Below are 17,216 nucleotides of genomic sequence, written 5' to 3'. Positions count from 1 at the left end.
GGACGGAGCACACCTGGATGTATACTGGGAGGGTACAGCACAAAATCTTTAAAAAAAAGTATTTTATTTGGGTGGACTGACAGAACACCTCTAGATGGACGGAGTAGCTGCAGTCTCTGGATGTATACTGGGGTGACACAGCACAAAATATTAATTTTAATAAAAATACATATATTATTTTTATATCACACACTGCAGTTACAGTGTGCACAAATGAGTCAAAAATATGTAGAAGTATTTTTTATATCACACACCGGCGGTTACAGTGTCGCAGAAATGAGTCAGAAATATATATAATAATTACACACTGCGGTTGACTTCACCGACAGCATCTTACAAATGAGTCAGAAATATGTAAAAGTATTATTTATATCACACAACAGCCGTTACAGTGTTGCACAAATGAGTCAGAAATATATATAATAATTACACACTGCAGTTGACTTCACCATCAGCATCACACAATTTGTGTATGAGTAGGAAATAATATACTGCGATCTGACCAGAAGTGTCACAGTACTTATGAAAACAAAAAAAAAAATGTATAGTACACTGGGGTATAGCACAAACAAAAATATATATTTTTTATCATTATAATTTTAGGCTTTTTACACTGGGGCAGAGCCCCTGGATGAATAAACAGATCAGCCCTTTCAGATACAGAAGACAGAGAAAGCACCTCTTTTTCAGATACAGCAGACAGAGAGAGCACTCCTTATTCAGATACAGCAGAGAGAGCACCCCTTGCAGATACAGAAGACAGAGAGATCACCCCTTTCAGATACAGCAGACAGAGCACCCGCCCCACACCACACCAGACAACACAGTACTGGAGATGGACACGTCCATCCAGTACACTCTCCACAGCCAAAGTGAAGATGCCGCCAATGCATGGGACTTATATAGAATCCAAAACCTGCGAGAATCCAACAGTGGGAAGATGATGTCTTGCCTCGCTTTGGGATCAGAGTAAGGTGGGAAGTCTCGAGCCAGACTCGGATCCCGACTCGGATTGCAATGTTCGGGTGGGTTTGTTTCCCGGGAAACCGAACCCGCTCATCCCCACAAATAAGAATCATATACAGAGTCAAGATGACTGGAGACTGTATCAGTAGAAATTGGTACAAGTGATGACATCTTTTTGAACTATGTGCTCCATCATCATGTCTGATGTTCATCTCCACTAATATTACCTGCCCTATTTCTGCTGCCAAAACAGATCCACGCTGCTGAAATAATGTTATTATTCTTATTCTCCTGAAGTCTCCTGAACACTAGCTTCTATTTTGTAATTACAATCCTGTTTCCTCTCTAGCTTATATAATTTGCTATTTACATGGGAACTGACAGACAGACCTCTACATTTACTAATATTTTTATGGATTTCCAAAATTGAAATAATAAAATTATGATTTTGTAAAACCTTATCATTATTATATTTCAGCATAGCTTACATGTTATTTACATGATATTTTCTTTGTTAAATAAATAATAAAATATAAATCAAACTTTTCTATTAAACCATCTGTCACTAATGCTTAGTTACTATTGCTGAACCTTTATTTGCTGATTCAGGTTTTCTCAGCAGTTATATCAGATCTTCTTCACAGCCACCACTCCATCAATGGTACTGTCATCCTACTTACTTAGTCATCCACTCAAACATCTCTTCACAATACAGATTCTTGTGACATTGACTCCTGTTCCTATGCAATTTACCCAATTATTTTAAACAAGTAGGGGTACATTTACTAAAGCTTCAAAAACAGAGCATTGGTGATGTTGCCCATAGCAACCAATCAGATGCTGTCTATCATTTTCTAAAAGGCAACAGAGATTGATTGCTTTGGGCAACATAACCAATCCTCTGTTTTAGAAGCTTTAGTAAATTTAGTCCTTTTACGAGGGTATGCAATGCATGTCGGATCCTCTCCGACGGAGAGAATCCAACAGTGCAGTATTCAATTAGCAGGCAATTCTGACAGGTTTTGCCCATTTCTGACAATGCTAATGTGACTTTTTTTAAAGTTGGATCAGCATTGTCGAAAACGGGCAAAAATCCTGTCAGAATTGGCTGCTAATTTGACAAAACACATAGATCTGCGGATTATCCACCGATCCACGTGTTTTACAAGACGGTTTTGTTGACAAGTCTGAAAAACGGCAGTACCATTGAATAGGTCGAATTCTGATTCAGCCAAAAAAAAGTTGGAAACTGCCGTCTTTCCAACTAGACGGCAGTTCCGACTTCAATTGAATAGACCCCACAGTCTGAAATTCTATAAAAATGATTTTTTTTGTGTGTTCTACTTAAAAGGTAAACAAGGGTAAAAAAAACACATATGTATGCTTTGAATATACTATACACTACTTTTATCAACATTTAGCTTTGCAATTGCAAAATGATGACATCAATCTTAAAGAAACAGCCTTTATGTATATCCAAGATACAAGTCTTTGCTAGGTTTGTCTTTAGTATAGAAGCATAAAAGTACTTTACACAAAAAAGCCAACAATAGAATAAAGTACCATCTGTCTTTATAGCTTTGCTGTAGATTTAAACTGCATCATTTGAATGATTAGAACAATATAGACAACATATATGCGTAAAGATGCAAAATAAAAGCCAGCATAAGTCAATGAGGATTTTCTATTTGCTTGAAAAAGTGAAAGTGTATAAACATTTTACAGCTGCAAGAAGTCATATTCTCAAATGTTGCTTTAAAATGACTGAGTATACAACATTAAACACTCAATAAACATTTGTCAATGACTTAGAATGTGCATTAAAATTACAAGATAAGACCTGAGCAAAACATAGGAAAATTCAAGTTTGTTCTATACTTTTAGACTTGGAAACTTTGTATTTTTATGTATGCAGTTTATGCTTATAGCTATTCAAATATGCTTCTAAAATAATTGCAGGGGGAATTGACTTCCATATACATATGAGTCTAAAAATAATTTCAAAAGAGCTAAATAAAAGAATTATATACTGTAAAAGGGAAACAATTGTTTTTATTGACTAAGCATAAGAAGAAATTATGGCCCTCATTCCGAGTTGATCGGTCGCAAGGCGAATTTAGCAGAGTTACACACGCTTAGTCTACGCCTACTGGGAGTGTATCTTAGCATCTTAAAAGTGCGAACGAAGTTTACGCAATATTGCGAACAAAAAAAACTTAGCAGTTTTAGAGTAGCTCCAGACTTACTCTGCCTGTGCGATCAGTTCAGTGCTTGTCGTTCCTGGTTTGACGTCACAAACACTCCCAGCGTTCGCCCAGACACTCCCCCGTTTCTCGGGCCACCCCTGCATTTTTTCCGGAAACGGTAGCGTTTTCAGCCACACGCCCATAAAATGCCGTGTTTCCGCCCAGTAACACCCATTTCCTGTCAATCACACTACGTTCGCCGGTGCGAACAAAAAGCCGTGAGTAAAAATCCTTTCTTCATAGCAGAATTACTTAGCGCAGTCGCAGTGCGAACATTGCGCATGCGCTCTAAGCTGATTTTCACTGCGATGCGAAAAAAAAGAACGAGCGAACGACTCGGAATGAGGGCCTATATGTGCAATCATTTAATTTACTATAGAAAAGTGATCTTGGCAGATGGAGCTGTTGTCTACATAGTATCCATTCAATTTATGGTTTTTACTATTATTTTATAGTCAATGATTTTACAAGTGCGCTTTTTCTTTTAAGATCCACATCAGTTCTAGTATATAAGTGGAAATGGCATTTTAAAAATAATATTACAAAAATCTAGTGTAAAGGGAAAATAAATGATATGGATAATACTAAAAATAAAGGATATAGGTCAAACGAAAACTCTATTGAAATTGTTCTTAGATACATTCTAATTGATTTTAAGTTTAATTCCATCATTTAACATTTTTTGCATCCAATAGAATACAACACAACATGGAAATTAACTAAGAATCATATGTGGAATAGCATTGCTCCAAAGTAATAGTAGTACTTAACAAACAGCAAAGAAAATACCAGAAGTTCTCTGAGAACCGAGCCCACTCATCTCTAGTCACCATATACATACATTATAGCAGCCGCAGCATGTCACCATATATACACTATAGCAGCAGCATCATGTCACCATATGCATAGATCCATAATAGCAGCAACATGTCCCCATATACATACATGGCATGCAGTTAGGATCCCGGCAGTTGGGATGTCAGTGGTCATGTGACTGACGCAGGAATCCCGGCACCAGTCAGAATACTGGCACTGGAACACTGAACACCACATCCCAAAGGTAAGTATCAGGGCCATTGTTAGGGTTAGGACCCCATGGGTGGGTTAGGTGCTAGAAGGGGGTTAGCCATAGCTGGCACCATCCTGTGTCTCACTCCTGGTGTATTAGCCCTAGCCACCACCCCTACTATCTTAGCCCTAGCTGCCACCCCAAGGTGGTTAGGGTAGGTGGCATGGGAGGGATAAAATAATTACCATGTCCCCTGATGGCATACTAGTTGCCAGGATGCCAGTGTCAGTCATGTGACCACCAGCATCCTGACTTCTGGGATCCTGTGTCACACCCACATACATTATAGGAGTAGCAAAATGGCACTATATGCATAGATACATAATAGCAGCAGCATGTCACCATATAGATAGATACATTATAACAACAGCATGTCACCATATACATAAATACAGCAGCAGCATGTCACCATATACACACATTATAGCAGCAGCATGTCACCATAACATAGATACATTATAGCAGCAGTAGGTCACCATATGCATACGTTATAACAGAAGCATGTTACAATATACATATATATTACATACCTCCTAGCTGTCCCAATTTTCACAGGAGAGTCACTTTTTTTGGGACTGTCACGCTATCACACCAGCTGTTTGCAGTGTCCCATTGTGGAAGGGGTGGCCATATGGGAGGCTCATGTAACTCACTGCTCTGCTTAGCAGAGCAGCAGTGAATAGACGCTGTATGCAGGCGCACAGTATCTATTCACGGGAGACAGAGGGAGAGAGGGCATGCCAGCAGCTCACAGAGTGCTGGGCATGCCCCCTCAGTGAGGAAAATGGGGGTTGTGGCTCACGATTGCGGCACTCCCGCAAAGCCACTGCCTCTTTCACATAGGTCACGCCCCCTTTCCAGGCGTGACCTATGCTTTGCTGCACAGTTGTCCCAGGCACCAATTCAGAAATTTTGGGAGGCATGATATTACAGCAGCAGGTCACCATATTAGTAACAGGGATGAGCGGGTTCAGTTCCTTGAGAACTGAACCCCCCAAAACATCATGCTCCAAGTCCAGATCTGAGCCCGGCTCAGGTTTTCCAGCCAGACTTGGAAACCAGAACGAGACAAAACATCATCATCCCGCTGTTGGATTCTCATGGGTTTTGGATTCCATAAAAGGAGCCACGCATCTGCCATTTTGACTCCAGTCATACAGAGTGTAGCGAGAGGACATGTCTCCTAAGTGTCTGTGCGGGAAAGTGGTGTGGTGCATGGAGTGGCGACCTACTCTTTTGTGTCATTCCAGTGCTGTCTTGTGCTGTATCAGTCCAGTGGTGGTGTCTTGTGCTGCATCAGTCCAGTCACAGTGGTGGTGTACTGTGCTGCCATAAGTCCAGTGCTGCTGTATAAGTACAGTCCAGTGCAGTGGTGCTGTCTTGTGCTGCATCATTCCAGTGGTGGTTTCCTGTGCTGCCATAAGTCCAGTGGTGCTGCTGTACAAGTCCAGTCCAGTGATGCTTTGTTGTGCTGCATCAGTACAGTGGTAGTGTCCTGTGCTGCCATAAGTCCAGTGGTGTTGCTGTATAAGTCCAGTCCAGTGGTGCTGTGTTGTGCTGCATCAGTCCAGTGGTGGTTTCCTGTGCTGTCATAAGTCTAGTGGTGCTGCCATAACAGTCCAATTCCAGTAGTGCTGCTATAAGTCCAGGGGTACTGCCGTATAAGTCCAGGGGTACTACCGTATAAGTCCAGTCTATTGGTACTGCCATATTAGTCTAGACCAGTGGTACTGCTGTATAAGTCTAGTCCAGTGGTGCTGCCGTATAAGTCCAGGGGTACTGCCATATAAGTTCAGTCCAGTGGTACTGCCGCATAAGTCCAGTCCAGTGGTACTGCCATATAAGTCCAGGGGTACTGTCGTTTAAGTCCAGGTGTACTGCCATATAAGTCCAGTCCAGTGGTACTGCCGTATAATTCTAGTGGTACTGCTGTATAAGTCCAGTGGTGCTGCCATTTAAGTGCAGGGGTACTGCCATATAAGTCCAGTCCAGTAGTGCTGCCATATAAGTCCATAAGTCCAGTGGTGCTGCCGTATAAGTACAGGTGTACTGCTATATAAGTCCAGTCTAGTGGTACTGCTGTATAATTCTAGTGGTACTGCTGTATAAGTCCAGTGGTGCTGCCATTTAAGTGCAGAGATACTACCATATAAGTCCAGTCCAGTAGTGCTGCCATATAAGTCCAGTGGTGCTGCCGTATAAGTACAGGTGTACTGCCATATAAGTCCAGTCCAGTGGTACTGCCGTATAATTCTAGTGGTACTACTGTATAAGTCCAGTGGTGCTGCCATTTAAGAGCAGGGGTACTGCCATATAAGTCCAGTCCAGTAGTGCTGCCATATAAGTCCAGGGGTACTGCCGTATAAGTCCAGGTGTACTGCCATATAAGTCCAGTCCAGTGGAAATGCCATATGATTCTAGTGGTACTGCTGTATAAGTCCAGTGGTGCTGCCATTTAAGTGCAGGGGTACTGCCGTATACGTGCAGTCCAGTAGTCCTACCATATAAGTCCAGTGTTGCTGCTGTATAAGTCCAGGGATACTGCCGTTTATGTCCAGGGGTACTGCCATATAAGTCCAGTCCAGTGGTACTGCTGTATAAGTCCAAGGGTACTGCCGTATAAATCAAGGGGTACTGCCATATAAGTCCAGTTTAGCGGTACAGCCGTATAAGTCCAGGGGTACTGCCGTATAAGTCCAGGGGTACTGCTGTATAAGTCCATTCCAGTGGCACTGCCATATATGTTCAGTGGTGCTGCAATATAAGTCATGGGGTACTGCCGTAAAAGTCCAGTCCAGGGTTACTGCTGTATAAATACAGTGGTGCTGCCATATAAGTCCAGGGGTACTGCCGTATAATTCCAGTCCAGTGGTACTGCTGTATAAGTCCAGTGGTGCTGCCATATAAGTCCAGAGGTACTGCTGTATAAGTTCAGGGGTACTGCCATATAAGTCACCAGGATGAGTATATGGGTGTTGCTGGTGCTAAGGAGGAAGTTGACAAGGAGGATTCTGATGGTGATGTGGTTTGTTTAAATCAGGCACTGGGGAGACAGTTGTTGTCTGTGGGATGAATAAGCCCATTGTCATGCCTGGGCAAAATACCAAAAAAGCCTCTTCAGTGTGGAATTATTTCTCCACAAATCCGGACAACAGGTGTCAAGCCATTTGTTGCCTTTGTCAATCTGTAATAAGTAGGGGTAAGGATGTTAACCACCTAGGAACATCCTCCCTTATACGTCACCTGTAGTGAATTCATAAGAAGTCATTGTCAAATTCAGAAACTTTGGGTAAGAGCATAAGCAGTCTACTGACACCTAAATCCCGTATTCATCTTGTACCTAACTCCTGCAAGCCACACCACTAACTACTTCAACTTCAATTTCCTCCTCAGTCAGGAACGTCAGTAGTCCTGCAGGCCATGTCACTGGCACGACTGACGAGTCCTCTCCTAAGCGGGATTCCTCCAGAGGATCCTTGAGTGGTACACCTACTGCTGCTGCCACTGCTGTTGTTGCTTCTGAGGGTCGATCTTCAGCCCAGATGGATGGAGGAGCAGCAAAGGCCATTCAAGCCTATACATCCAAACAAAGCAGCCGGAAAAAGCAATATGTAAGCACATTAAATAATAAATTAAGAAATCTCAGTAGAATATTACACAGCAAACAAACATATAAAGAGGGTGTCATACTGTAAGAAACTATTCAGCAGATACCTACATATATTAGATAAATACATTATGTAAATAATTGTTAAAATAATCTTGATATTGATTGGGAAAGTTGATGCATTGCTTTCAGCACCAAAATTTTCTTATTTCTAACCAATGATCAAAAATGAATGTGAGACATCAATATACCATGGTCAACATCTGCTTTGAGAACATTAAAAAAACTAAATAAATAGTTATTAATAATAATAATAATAATAATAATAATAATAATAATACAGTAGGCATTTGATCAGATTCAATGGCCTTTTATGTTTCAAACTCTCCATTCTGTTGGTTTAGACAGCCGGTTTCTTTAAGGTATTTCTGCCCTTTATTACAAACCCAGAGCGGCTGTGTTGGGCAATGGGGTAGCTTCCCCTCCGTTTCCAATATCGAATGGGACTGTCAGGGATGCCTCCTTTCCCCCTTATGTTTGCCCTAACTATTGAACTACTCGCAGCACGTATTCGCGCCAATCCGAATATTAAAGGTATTAAAGTTGGCTCCACCAAACACAAAGCTGCTCTATATGCAGATGATGTTCTTCTCACGATATGGGACCTGGTAAACTCTCTTTCGTACCTGTTTTGCAAAAATTGAGGAATATGGCACACTCTAGGGTTATAAAATTAATACACAAAAAAACTGAAGTTCTCGACTTTTATATCCCACAAGCAGGTAAGGATTTTTTTGAACAATCCTAGCGTTTTTGTTGGAATATATGTCATTTATCCTATTTAGGTGTATCTATTACCAAAAATGATTGGCAACTTTACCACACTAATTATCCAAAACTGTTAGCCCAGTTTCAGAGGGACCTTGAGGACTGGGGAGGTTATCATATTTCTTGAGTTGGACGTGCTAACACCATCAAAATTAATCTCTTGCCGAGGTTACTCTACCTTTTTCAAACTCTGCCGATTTGTGTAATCCCCAGTGTCTTCAAGTTCCTTCAACATAATATCATGAAATGTATTTGGTCTAAAAGAAAACCCAGAGTGAAACTTTCGGTTATCCAAAGACACACCTCTGACGGCGGTTTGGATGTTCCGAATTTTAAATCTTATTATTTGGCATCTATATTAACGTAATCTATTTTATGGAATAGACCTAATTCTGAGACAGTATGGGTGAAGATAGAATCTAATACCCTTAAGATGCACTCGGTCTCTTCTTTGCTGTGGGTCCCTAGATCAATCCATACTAAGTCGGTCTCTGGTCACCCCACTATATCTCACACTTAGACGTTTGGGATTCAGCTAACAAACAATTTAACTTAGCACCTTATCCCAGCCCTCTGGTTCCGCTGTTTGACAACCCTAACTTTTGCCTGGGATGCTCTCCTGCTGCATTTGCTTATTGGCAGAATAGTGGAATCAGACTGCTCAATGATATTGCCCAAGCCCCATCTTTCCTGACATTTGCAGAGATACAGGCTAAATTATGTTTTCAATATCTGCAAATTAGACATTTCCACACATCATTTGCAGCAAGACTTATCTATACGCCCCTTTCATCCATTTAGAATTGGGTATTTCAGAAAGCATCCATTAAAGGGCTTATCTCTACTTTATATCTGTTTCTTTTACCCCACTCCTTGGACACTAGGGACTCACACGAGAAAGCCTGGGAATCAGGTTTGGGGGAAACTTTTGATACAGAAGATTGGTCTGAAATCTATACTAATGTTGCTTCTATTTCTATTTGTGTTAGACTGAAGGAAAATTCATACTGTATAAATTATTCTATAGGTGGTATTACGTCCCAACTAGACTTAATAAGATGCCCCCTGAGATCTCTTCATTAAGTTGGAGTTGAAAATAATCAGACGGTACAGTTCTTCACGTTTGGTGGGAATGCCCAAAATTATCTTCACTATGCCACGTTGCAAATCTTGTTGGCTCAATTTTATCTCTCCATGTCCCTTTAAATGCCAAATATTTCCTCCTCTCACTGAACATACAGTATCTTAAGTGTCCCCCCATAAACATAAACTGTTTACCCATATGGGGGGTCATTCCGAGTTGTTCGCTCGTTATTTTTTTCTCGCAACGGAGCGATTAGTCGCTAATGCGCATGCGCAATGTCCGCAGTGCGACTGCGCCAAGTAAATTTGCTATGCAGTTAGGTATTTTACTCACGGCATTACAAGGTTTTTTCTTCGTTCTGGTGATCGTAATGTGATTGACAGGAAGTGGGTGTTTCTGGGCGGAAACTGCCCGTTTTATGGGAGTGTGTGAAAAAACGCTACCGTTTCTGGGAAAAACGCGGGAGTGGCTGGAGAAACGGAGGAGTGTCTGGGCGAACGCTGGGTGTGTTTGTGACGTCAAACCAGGAACGACAAGGACTGAACTGATCGCACTGGCAGAGTAAGTCTTGAGCTACTCAGAAACTGCACAGAGAAGTCTTTTCGCAATATTGCGAATCTTTCGTTCGCAATTTTGATAAGCTAAGATTCACTCCCAGTAGGCGGCGGCTTAGCGTGTGCAAAGCTGCTAAAAGCAGCTTGCGAGCGAACAACTCGGAATGAGGGCCATTGTTCTTGCGGCAAGGTGCTGCATAGCGGGTCTATGGAGGACTACTGAACCCCCAACGCTAGCTGAGATTATTGCTAAGGTATGGCATATCCATTCATATATTACAGGCATACTCTGAGGTTCTGCCCACAAATTTATTAAAGTCTGGGAACCCTGGACACCTTATTTCAATGTCGCCCCTGCATTTGCATAATTGTTCCTTGTCCTACTTCTAGCACATATAATAATTTCCTATTAACAGTTCCTATATCCCATTGGGGATGGGCCTGACCGTTTAGGTTATCTTATATCTTATCCTTTAGCTTTTATCGGCCCCCCCTTACTCTTTTTTCTATGTCCTTCTCTACTTACCCGCCTCCCTCCTATCTCATTCTTACTTCTTCTCTTTGCTCATCCTTCCTTAAATTGGTTCTCTATTCTTATTCTTATCTTTTCTTATCTTTTCCAAAAAGTTAGATTTCTATATTGTATTGATTCCTTCAATAGATATTTATATATACAGTATATATATATACACAAACAGATATAAAACCACAGAACTCGCCACCCCAGGAGCGGGGTACATGACTGCACTTACCACTCGTACATGTTTACAGTGTTGCTGTGACATTAAGTCACATATTTTGCATTTATTTATCTACATATATTCTGTCTTAGAGATTCTTTTTTTATTCTGTGTTGGCATACCCTACTGTGTAAATATAGAATGACCCAATCTGGGACCCCTGCGTTTGATGAGGGCCTTCTCTTTGCAGCAGAGAATCAATTAGTATCATTAACAGATGATGATGCAGAGAAGGTCTACTTTGACCATCATGAGTTTACCTCTTTACCAGCTGAAAAATCCATTGATTTATTTCATAGAATTACACGGTTGAAACGTAGAGAAGTTGAGCTTATGCTTCATGGCCAGTTCCTCTCCGAATACCACCGTTCCAAAAAAATACCACGTGGCTTTCGAGTGAGCAATACTCCCACCATAGGAAGAACAAATGCGGTATTCTGCACTAAATGGTGTGGAGTATTAAATAAATGCTCACTCGACCTTATTTTGTTAGTCATTGAGGAAGTTGGAATAGAGTTGGTAAAGGTTCGGGAAGAAATTGGCAAGTTTGAAAAAACTCATCAACAGTCATTGAAATCTGACAAGACAGATACATGGTGTGAGAAAATTCAGACGCAGGTTGAATCATTCAGAGATGAACTAGTGACCTTCAAAAGGAAAAAGTTACAGGCAGTTAATCATGACTATGCCACCCACCAGGTATATAGATGGCTAACAGGTGGCACAGGTAACTCTAGGCACTTTAGACAGAATAGACCATTTCGTAATAGAACTCAATTTAGCACAGACTCGTCGACATCACATTCAGCTTCAGACTCTGATTCCCTTGGGACAAGACCACCAAGTGGTTTTTTAGGGAGAGGTACACGGGTGGCAAAAGTAAAAGACCGGGTGGAAGTAGAAGACCCCACCCAAGGAGGAGTGGCTACAAAGAGAAGCGGGCGAAGGAAGAAGGACTGAATAGTATATTTAATCTTTCTAATCATGAGCTCACTTTAGGTGAGGCCTCTCTCTTGTCATTAGGTCTATCATTTGTGCCGACATCTAAACACGACGGTTTCAACCTAGCAGTTGACCATTATAAATTCGGTCGAAAGTTGAGATTAAGGGAATTCTTTAGTGGTCAGACCAGTGGCGAGGGGGTTAAAATGATTCGATCATCTGTTCTTAAAAAACCCAGTGTGTTTGATCCACCACTATGTAGCCCAAGTATACGTACCTTCCTGAGAATGACCGAGCATGATTTTGGAAATATACCTGAGAAGAAGTTTGGTAATTTGACACCTGAACAACGTTCAGCTTTAAATTCTTTGCGCAATAATGACAGGATTGTAATTAGGCCCGCCGATAAAGGCGGTGCCGTAGTTATCCAAAATTCTATGGACTATAATGCGGAGGTCAGGCGCCAACTATCAGACTCAGGTACCTATACCAAGTGTGATAGTAATCCGATCCCACTTATTAAAAAGAGGGTTGACTCCCTGATTGATAGATCGGTCAGCCAGGGTTGGTTGACTGAACAAATATCTCTTTTTTTAAAAGTAGAGCATCCTGTTTGCCCGATGCTCTACACTCTCCCAAAGGTGCATAAAACCTTAGTCGACCCCCCGGGCAGACCGATCATATCAGCTAGGGGGTCTCTCTTGCAACCCTTAGCGATGTTTGTGGATACTTTTTTACAGGAACTGACCCCATTCATTCCTAGTTATTTGAAAGATACAGGTGATTTCCTGAATAAGATTTTGGAATTGGATGCAGTCGATGAGAAAGTGCTATTGGTGACACTTGACGTGTCTTCCCTGTATACTATTATCCCTCATGATCTAGGCCTTGAGGCTGTTAGGAAATTGTTGATCACAGTGGGTAATGTGGCTGTCCCCATAGAGGGACTGTTAGAATTCCTTGAAATGATCTTGACCAATAATCACTTTATGTACCAGGGTGACTACTACATACAGTGCTCGGGGACAGCCATGGGTTCAAATGTAGCCCCCATTTACGCGGGCATCTTTATGCATCAATATGAGACGACAAATATCTTACCCATATATGGCAGTAAAATTATCTACTATAAACGTTTCATAGACGATATTTTTATGCTGTGGGGCGGCACTGAATCTGAGTTCAATGGCATGCTTGAACACTTGAATTCTTTAGAGTCTACAGTACGATTCACTGGACATGCTAGTAAAGACTCCATTAATTTTTTGGACTTGACGATTTTCCGTAAGGGTACCAAGTTGGGCACGACCCTATTTAGAAAGGAGACTGATCGCAACACGATCTTACACGCTACGAGCAATCATCCGCCCGCACTTAGGTCGAGCCTACCTATCTCACCATTCATGCGAGTCCTTAGGAATAATACAGACTCAATAACAGCAGAGGCACAGATTCTTGAGATGAAGACTCGTTTTCTGGAGAGAGGCTACAAAAAAAGTACAATCAACACTTGTTTGGAAAAAGCACGTTTAAACTGTGTGGTACCAAAAGTACAAAAGGAGGCACGGATGATATACGTTACACAATTTGATGGCAAGTCAACCGGTATTGGACCCTCTTTGAGACGACATTGGCCAATATTGAAATCGGACCCTAAACTAAAGGGCATGTTTGAGCATCCACCAATGATGGCCTACAGACGTGGCAGAAATTTAAAACAGCTCCTAATGCATCCAGCAAAGCATGCTGGTAATGGAGAAAGTGGTTGGCTAAAAACACAAAGGAAGGGCTGCGTAAAATGTCTGGGATGTGTGACATGCCGCTCCATGCTGACTGGGGACAAGTTCCCACACCCTCGGAGTGGGAAATTGATTAGCATCAGATTTCGGCTACATTGCCGTCTTGATCATGTAATTTATATGTTGATCTGCCCATGTGGCCTCCCATATGTGGGAATGACTACATGTACATTCAGAGAAAGAATGGCCAATCACCGTAGCTCGATCCACCAAGCACTGGTGACAGGACGCACCGATAAGCCAGTTGCCCAGCATTTCCTGACAGCAGGACATCAAGTGGCCTCATTGAAGTGCCGTATTATTGATTGGGTCCCAGTGCCCAAAAGGGGTGGAGACAGGTCACTCCTCCTAAAGAAATTGGAAGCAAGATGGATCCATAGATTGGAATCAGTAGTGCCAAATGGACTCAATGAATCCAATCCATTGAACTTTTTTTTACGTTAAAAACTATCAGAAAAAATACTTTTTTCTTTTTTTCTCTTTTTTCTCTTTTTTTCTCTTTTTGTGCTCTAAGCATCCAGTTGGATATACTGACCGACACACACTGATTTATGATTTGAATTTATTCATGTATGTTTAAACAGAAAGATTTCTATATAGGTTACTTCTCTCCATATTTGATTTTATCTAGATATGGAATTTGATGTATCTTATCAATACATGCTAATTTGTGATTAGATGATATCATTGACCTATTGTGGCACTTTGATGGTGGTCCTGGATGACTTTGAGTATATCTCATGTAAATAATATGACTTGAGTATATCTCATGTAAATAATATGACTTAGTAATGAAATGTCTTCTTTATATAAATAGATTAGAGTCCGGATAGCCCTCACTAATTGCCATGGTATAGGTATGAAGATATAATGGGCATTGTTTTTAACTGCACCTGACTGGCTTTATGATGTACACTAGTGAGGCACACTTACGCTGGGGGATGTCTTTAAGCCCCTATAAATATTGTAGTTATTTGTTTATATATCAAATCCTGGTCCACTAATTATTATATACATATAGCTATCAGCACGTTTGATGCTTTAATTGGGATGAGCGGTGTGTTCTTACACTCTAGATGTCGTTGCAGACATCTCTTCCCGCTTGCGTTCCAGTACACTAGATTACATTTCCGCCCTGTGACGCGTGCGCTACACGGGCAGGATGTTACAGTCGTTGCTTAGCAACGTGAGACCAGGAACTCGAGGCTCGTCCGTGCATCCACTGGCGCGAGCGGCCAGCGTACTGTATGGACAGCACTCAGCGGGTCTGTCAAGTTCGGATGACGTGACAGCCCTTGCTTTGTAAGTAAGTTTTTTCCCCGGTGTAGGTGCGCCCACTGATGTATACTTTTTGTGGTATAGGTGTATAATAAGATCTTGTAAGTCGCATAATGATTAGGTCATAAAATGGGCGGTTTTGGCGCCACTTTTCAAATGGTGATTAGGTATATATAGAGCCAGCCAGACATGGCTTATTTTACTGCTGGATACCTGGGATGATTTGCTACCTGGTGTTACTATCTGATGTATAGCTGTTACAGATAACCTCCTGAGGAAGGCCCATTTTGGGCCGAAAGCGCTTGAGGATACCATTCAAGTGGAATATGTAACGTATATCACAATAAAATAAGAACCTTTTGCATATTTTGAAGAATCTGGAGAGTGCCTCCATTATTTCTCTATATATACACAAACAGATATAAAACCACAGCACTCGCCACCCCAGGAGCGTGGTACATGACTGCACTTACCACTCGTAGGGTGGGGTTCATGTAGCCCATGACCACATACTTAAATAAATATAAACTGAAAATTCAGCACTCACCATACAGTAGCAATCTCACTTATCCTCACCACATCAATAAATAAATGATGGGGGTTTAGTTAGTGAATTGGCCAATGCACAGAAGCCTGCAAACTGATCGTAAAGGTACACCACCTTCTTGCAGGTCCTACACTATCACAGAGTCTTAAAACCTGGCAACTGTTTCACACATAATATAACTGCAAATATGCCTACTTGGTTTAATGTGCACCTGCCAAATACCTTATGGCTTTTAAAGGTACACTAGTCACCTGACACTGGCTGATAAATTACTAAGGAACAGCTGACGCAGGTTAAGTATAATTGAGTCTACATAGGGGTGCATGAAAAAGCATGTGGCCACAGTTAATAAGAGTTAACCAAAGATTAACCCTGCAATATACAAACAGCACTCACCACCCCCAGAAGCGGGGTACATGACTGCACATACCACTCATAGGGTGGGGTGCATGTTGCCCATGACCACATACTTAAATAAATACATATATATATATATATATATATATATATATATAAAATGCACATATAAAATATATATATATATATATATATATGAGTCTGGGACTCAGAATCAACAGCAAAAAGGTCGACACACCTTAGGTCGATGCCAATTGGTCGACACACCTTAGGTCGACATGGACAAAATGTCGACATGGCAAAAAGGTCGACATGGAAAAAGGTCGACATGAGTTTTTAATGTGTTTTTTTTGTGTCGTTTTCTTCGTAGAGTGACCGGGAACCCCAATTAGTGCACCGCATCCCCTCGCATGGCTCGCTTCGCTCGCCATGCTTCGGGCATGGTGCCTTCACTCCGCTACCGCTTTGCTTGGCACAGATTACAGTTCCAATCGTAGTCCACATGGATCGTTAAGTATGAAAAGGTTCCAAAAAAGAAAAAAATCGTGAAAAACTCATGTTGACCTTTTTCCATGTCGACCTTGTTCCTGTCGACCTTTTGTCCATGTCGACCTTTTGTCCATGTTGACCTAAGGTGTGTCGACCAATTGACATCTACCTAAGGTGTGTCGACCTTTTTGCTGTCGACCTGGAGTTCGGATACCCCATATATATATATATATATATATATATATATACCAGCAAATAGAAAACCACAGCACTCAGCACCCCAGAAGCGGGGTGCAGTATCCGCACTCGCCACTAATAGCGTGGGGTGCATGTAGCCTATGGCCACCTACTCAAAAATATAGAAACAAAAAGTTCAGCACTCACCAAAATGAGCTCACTTATCCTCACAACATCAATGAATAAATTAATAAATTATGGGGGTTTAGTTAGTGAATTGGGCAATGCACGGAAGCCTGCATACCGCTCGCCAAGGTACCCCACCTTCATGCAGGTCCTACACTATCACAAAATCATAAAAATTAAAACCTGGCAACTGTATCACATAATATAACTGCAAATATGCCCACTTGGTGTAAGGTGTACCTGCCATGAACTGCATGGCTTTTAAAAGGTACATTAGTCACCTGACAATGGCTGATAAATTACTAAAGGGCAGCTGACACAGGTTTAAGATAATTGGGGTGCATGAA

Source organism: Pseudophryne corroboree, chromosome 7 (assembly GCF_028390025.1).
Source record: "Pseudophryne corroboree isolate aPseCor3 chromosome 7, aPseCor3.hap2, whole genome shotgun sequence".
NCBI classification, from domain to species: Eukaryota; Metazoa; Chordata; class Amphibia; order Anura; family Myobatrachidae; genus Pseudophryne; species Pseudophryne corroboree.
This window is presented reverse-complemented; position numbering follows the sequence as displayed.